We start from the raw sequence: 7,378 nt of genomic DNA, 5'->3' as shown, positions 1-7,378 counted from the left end.
TCTATCCGTCCAAATCGTATAATTTGTCAATCCGCCAATCAATTTATAATCTTTTTCTCAAACCGCTCAAACTGTACCGCGCACACTCCCAAGTGAAGGAATTATGGCAAGGGACACATGCATATAATTAATATGCAACTAGGAGAATAATAAGTCTAATTAAAGCACATAATACCCTTTTTCCATATGCTAATCTAATGTAAACTCAAAACAAACTTTGGGTGGTCGGTCTGATAAAGTTGCTTTAAAGGGTATTTCTCTAATTTTTAAAGAGACCAAAAAAGGAATATTTGTTAGACAACATAAATACTCACCAATGGTTTTTCTTCACAATTAAGTATTAATAATCTAATATTAAAAGAGTCTGATCTGTCCAGCTGAGAATTGTTGAACCCATCATTCCAAAATTAATACTCCTATATTAATTCATCATTTAATTTTAATAATTAAATCAAGAATAGTTCTGCCGTGGACAGAAAAATGGCACAGAATATATATGAATAGAATAAAGCTTCGGACCCCCAGTGGGGGTGCTGGGTCCCTTCCCATTGGTCCAAAAAACAGTTTTTTTTTTTTTAGTTTTTAGCCAACCCAGGCCGACACGTGGCACTGGGGGTCTGTAGCATTGCTGTATATGAATAATATTTAACAAGGTTTGTTAGTGGAATCTACTTTAATTATAAAAAAATAAAATTATCCATTTATATATATTTTGTGTCTTGTGATTAATTTTTATGTTTGTAGGCTTGTTCAATAAAAAAATTTGAATTTAACTAATTGAAATGTCTTGGTGTTTTTTGTGACTACTCATATTTGCCTCTAGATCAAGCAGCCTTTGGTTTAGTATCACTGTCTTAATTTATTAATGTTAATTTCTCATAATTATATTAATGGGAGGAAAGATTTAAGACTATGTTTAGATTATGGATTTAGAAAGAAGAAAAAAAAAAAAGCAAAAAGTGAGGAAAATGTAAATAAAATATAAGATTTTTTTTTTCCCGCCTTTTTTTTTCCTTTCTCTTTTAAAATTTCTATCCAAATTAATAATCCAAATACAACCTTAGTAAATCCGCACAAGTAATCTAGTAATAAAATTGTTTATAGTTTTAATTAATACACATGATTTGCTAATTAATTGTGAATACCTAAGATTTACATAGCAGAAATAGATTTAAGACTAGTTTGGCATGTTTGAAAAAAATTAAAAAGTCACTATCCTATTTAAGTCACATTATCATATTTAAGTCACATCATCTCTCTAACATATCGGCCCTGATTGATAGAGGTTATTTTCAGCTTATTACAGCTTTTAGCTTAATTTAAGCTACTTTGATATATTTGATTCAGCTTAATAATACAGCTTATAGCTTTTTGTAAGTCAAAAATCAACTTATTCTTTGAGTGGGGGAGGAAAAGCTTAATTTATAAGTCAAAAATTAACTTATGTTTACAGTTATAAGCTATAAGCTGTTAGGCTATAAGTTATAATCACTTTTCCACAGCTCTACAAACAGAACCATCACTACAAACTCAACCCAAGCCCAATTCATATTTCATAAAAAATCAAAAAATATACTTATTTAGATCATTCTAAATAATCCCTTAGTATCACCTTATTAAATAATAAATAAATAATAATAATAATAAATTTTAAATAAATAAAAAGTGATCAAAAGTGTCACTATGACACGTGATTGAGCATTAAATATTGATAGTTCCAGGGTGGATCATGAGTCTCTACTTTGTTAGGTGGAGAGGCAGCCTGTTTTTGTCAAACTTTTTTACAGGGTCTAGCTGCCTATATTTGAGATTGGATCGTTTGATTTTAGTTTAAGGGTTTATTTTTTTATTATTTTTTAGTTTTGTTTTAATAATTTAAATCGTGTAATGTGTAAAATTTTTTAATTATTATATTTTTTTAAAAAATTATGTTGATCAAATATCGATAGCTATTTGATCGCATCAAATTTCTATCAATTATTTATTTTTTCACTATCTATTTTTTTTTTTATACAAATCTGATACGATCAATAATTATCGATATTCGATCAATGTGATTTTATTAGAAGAAAATAATATTTGACAAGTTATACACACTAAAACGCTTAAATTATCGAAATAAAGCAACAAATAGACCCATGAGTCAAACTTTGACGATTCAATCTTGACCTCAGACATAAAATAAGGTGAGTTTCTTTTTTAATTGAATTATATTATATTCATTTAGGTATTAAAGAAGTTGGAACTTCCCCCCGCCCCCAACTTGATCATATTGTTATTAGTATTTACAAATATTCTGCATTTTTCATTTTATTCTTATTTGGCCCCTCCCCATTGAACATTTATGAACTCTTTTTTCTAACTTAAATCAAAAAACTCTTTCTTTGTTCTTTTCCTTTATTCATTAGTTGGACTTAGAATATTTATTAATGATGAACTGTCTTTTTATATTAAAATATCTTGTAATCAATCAATTTATCTTAATTGATTATATATTTCTTTATTCTAGTTAATGGATAATGTGGAGTTAATTATATATTTTTAAAATTCATTATTAGGAAAAGGCTATAATATGCCTCCAATACTTTTCGTAATTTTATTATATTGATTCGTGAAAAAATTATAATGATTTGTGACCTTTCTCATCATAATAGTTTGTAACATTTTCATATTTATATATGACCACAATGGTTCATACTTATGATGCACCTTAAATATAATCACAATTGTTCGTAACTAATATCATAAAAAAATATTAACTTTTTTTTTTTAATAATAGGAGAGGAGATTGTGTACCATATTCTTTTCATTATTATTATGTTCTTATATCATTGGATATTTCTTGTTTTTATTTTAAGATTTGCACTATTCATTACTACATTGAATCTTTTATTTTTCATTGATTTTGTGTGAAACATTAATATAGCACCACTGAAAATCCATACCCCTATTTAATAGGCCCCTCAAAAGTCCATCTTGAATGCTCATAATCACATATGATTTCAATCAAAGTTTAACACATGATTTAATTGCTAACAAACGCAGTTGTCTCACATTGAATTGAACCTTTAGAAGAATTTGTGTCCATATATAATATTTTTGTTTCCAAAATATCATAAAACACTTGGAAAAGCAATGTGGAAAACATGAAAACAAATAATTGAAATAAAAAGGAAAGTGATAGTGAAGCATCAAAAGTGTTGCATGAAGGAGTCATACTTTGGATTTATTATTGGACGGCCATATAGATTTTGAGAAATGCTCCAGTGTGCACATCGCATGCAATCTTACACAAAATTACGTAAGTTTTAAGGAATTTATATAACATAAAAATATGTAAGTTGAATATAAATTTGTGTAAAATCATGAAAGCTTGTGTGATTACGCGAATTTGTGTTGAACTTATTTAATTTTGTGTAGGATTGCATATGGTGTACAAAGTTAGGTACACATAATTCAAGTACAGTATAAATATATATATAGAAAAAAATTATTAAAAAATCATCAAGATTTAACCTTTATAACAAAAATAAATTCAAAATTTTTAATTTTGTTAATTTAAACTCAATAGAAAAAAGAATATTTTGAACATTCTATGTGTGCCTATATTGAGTTTAATAATTAAAATATTATTTTTTTGGTCAGTTTTAATTAATGGAAAATTGATAGCTTAGATTGAAAATAAATTTAAAAATTATTATTTAAATTGATAAAATTAAAAATTCAAGATTTATTTTGTTATAAAGATCAAACTCTAGATATTTTTTTATATATAATTTCTCCAAAAATATCACAACTATCACCTTTTCTTTTCTTATTTTCTAAAAATCATTTGATGACGGACTAGAAGATCATAGGTTATTTTTCTTAGACCAAACATTTGATCAACGTTTCTATTTTTTTCTTCTTCTCCTTTTCTTCAACTAAAATATATCTGATAAGTTGCTAGTACAAAACATAAGTACCTACCAACCCAAATGGGGTTGTAAAAATTGTCAAAGTTTGAACACATTTTGCATTGTGCATCAAGGGATTAAAGCATCATTTGCCCAAACTAATAGTGATTAGGATGGTGTTAAGGGTAGAATTACTCAAAACACACCTTCATTAAAATCCCTAGGGGTTATTTGAGTTGGTAATTAAATATGCTTCTTATGTTTGAATGCCCTCTTGTTTGCTCGATTCATTAACTTAGGGGTCATCTTTTTTAATCTCGAATTTACCTTATGAGGTAGATTCAAAAGACTCTGCGTAAAATGAAGTATCAATTATCAAAATAATAATAATAATGGAAAATGTCTCGTGGTTCAAATTTTGTGGCTCAAAAGTTGCTCAAATGGCTAAAACGACGTCGTTTTGGTCATTTTTATGTTGTTCTGTACTCAAAACGACGTCGTTTTGGCCATTTGAGCCACAAAATTTGAGCTACGTAGCATTGTCGAATAATAATTTGTTAAACCTTCCATACCTTCTTAGTTTAAAAAACGGTCCAAAGTTATATATCATCATTTTTTGTTAAAGAAAATGTTAGGTAAACTAACTAATCTCACAAACTTTTCTTATTAGCTAATATATCATGTAATAACAAAATTTTGAAAACTGAATCAAGAATCAATTTAATGTTTGATATATGTCACATCAATAAATAAAAAAATTATAAAATATGTTAATTTGTGTAACCTGACACTTTTGTTAGTCAAGTGTTTAACTAGAAGACAAAATAGAACTATTTATAACAAAAAAAAAAATTATAAATAATTTTTTTGAAGAAATCTTTTCACCAAAAAAAATATCAATAATGTACTCATAAACACAATCAAACTATTATCTAATAAAAATAAGGAGATATTTCTATGGCCCATCATATATTTTTTTATAGTATTAATTTTGTCCTCCTGATGCATGTTCATTTACCTAACCCTTTCCAATTGTGGAGTAGAGAATGAAAATTGGGTCATATTCACATGTCTGCTGTGTGTGTGTGTGTGTGTGTGTGTGTGTGTGTGTGAGAGAGAGAGAGAGAGAGAGAGAGAGAGAAAGAAAGAGTAATGTTTAAGTAAGGAATATTTGAGAACAGTCAAGCAGCCACGGCACAAAGATATATCGGTTCCGTTTGGTAGAGTTGTGAGAAAGTAATTATAACTTATAACTTAACAATTTATAACTTATAACTGTAAATATAAATTGATTTTTGACTTATAAATTAAGTTTCTCCTCCCCTACTCAAAGAATAAGTTAATTTTTGACTTACAAAAAGTTATAAGCTGTATTGTTAAGTTGAACTAAACACATCAAAATAGCTTAAACTAAGCTAAAAACTAAAATAAGCTGGAAATAAGCTCTACCAAACAGGGCCATAGTGGACAACACAAACATATAGATTCAAAAAAGTTATGTCCAGAATTTATTTAGAAATTAGTATGTATGGTGAAAATTAAATTGATAAAGTATGGAATCCATATATGAAATAAATCTAAGTTATTGATGTAAAATTCTGAATAATTTTTGAGTTTTTATATTTGAATCTATAGCATTATTGATATAGATTTTATAGACACAATAATTGGACTTAGAAACTTTTCCATAGTACAAATATATATATATATATATATATGTTAGAAAGATAAACACACTGTATAATTAAAAAGATCAAAGCTCTATTATGAGGCAGCTAAGAATTTCTCTTTTAGTCTCTCTCTATATTTATCCACAATTGTTGATATAGACATAGTTATAACTTATAAGGGATAATTTGAGAATATTAAAAAAAAAATTGTGGCATCAACACCAAGTTAAGTCTTTATTTTATATAAGACACACAATTTAAAATATATTTTAAAATTATGTCATGCATTTTTTTATATCCAAATCACGTCTATGCAATTGTTCATTTAATTCAAATTTTGATTTCTTCATTTTATTTTATTTTTTAATTTCCGTCCATTTAATTTAATTTTTCTTTTCCGATGACAATTACAACCATCATTTTTACACATGCATCGCTTGTGTGTATAGACTTTCATTTATTAATTAACACATTTAAATGAATAACTATTAATTTAGAACACTATTTAAAACTTACTTTATGAGCATTGAATAATTGTCACATCATTTTTTATATTTTTACTTTTTTGATATTTCAAGCAATTAAAAAGCCAACTTTAAAATGAGCCATAAACTCGAATGTTGAGTTACTATACTTAATTTCTCCTTCTGAATTTATTAAATGACAAATCAATATTTCAACATTTAATTTAAAATCTTGGAGTGTATTAACCATGAAACCCCATCATTGTCATCATCTCGTTCTCTCTCTCTCTCGTTCTTGTTTCTTGGTGGTTAAGAAGTTGTTGTACAACATCTTCAGAATGATGATGCATGATCCACTTTATAATCTTTTAATTATCTTGCTTTGCTTTTGGCATGGGATGCTTTTCTTCATGCATAAAGTGAACAAGACCTCTCTCTCTCTCTCTCTCTCTCTCTCTCTCTACTCAATTCATAAATGCAAAATCAAACACTACTTCCCACTGATTTGATATTTCCCCTTTTATCTCTCGTGCATGCAATGTCATCATGCCTTTCCAAACCCTTTGCAAGCTAGCCAATCACCACAAAATAGTAAATACAATACTGATAAATAATTCTCCATAACATGCAACGAGTTGACATAGTGTAATCTTACTCTTCTACTTATTATTATTTATTGAGTAGTGATACATAACTTTAAAGAGCACTAATTAGGTGCTCTAACTCAATAACTTTAATGTCAGTTCTAATGAGCTGGCATGAAAAAAAACGAAAAAAACATATCTATCACATCAGCAGTGGGATCCAGTGATGGACTCCACTGCCAACTCACTAGTGGTAATTTTAGAGCTCATTATTTAGAGCTCTAAATTATTTTTGAACTTTAAAATTTTATCTTCAGTTGTAGCTTTAATAGGAACTCTAACGAGGTAGAAAAAAGAGAGTAGAAAGAGAAAAGTGGGCCCCATATTGCATAAGTACTCTCAACATCATTAGAGTTTTATTAGAATTCTCAAATTGAAGCTTCCAAACATTATTGTTATTTATTACATAATAAAAAGTGAGGCTAAAAGTGAATGTGACTGAACACTCGAGTCCCTTGGGTGGAGGGCAAAATAACTTCTCATATTTATCACACAACAAACAAAAAATAAAATGATATATCACATCAACTCTACCATGTCACGTGCATCAATATAACTTTCAATTTTGTTGCAATACTGTCTTCCTCCCATATTTACTACTTTTTTCATAGGCACGAAAACATACCACTACCGCATACTCGCTCTTAATATCACATAGACTAGAAGGATTTAAAAACACAAGATCCTATGCCCTCATATCCTAA

This window comes from Camellia sinensis, chromosome 9, assembly GCF_055761805.1.
Source record: "Camellia sinensis isolate YWXY chromosome 9, ASM5576180v1, whole genome shotgun sequence".
Taxonomy (NCBI): domain Eukaryota; kingdom Viridiplantae; phylum Streptophyta; class Magnoliopsida; order Ericales; family Theaceae; genus Camellia; species Camellia sinensis.
This window is presented reverse-complemented; position numbering follows the sequence as displayed.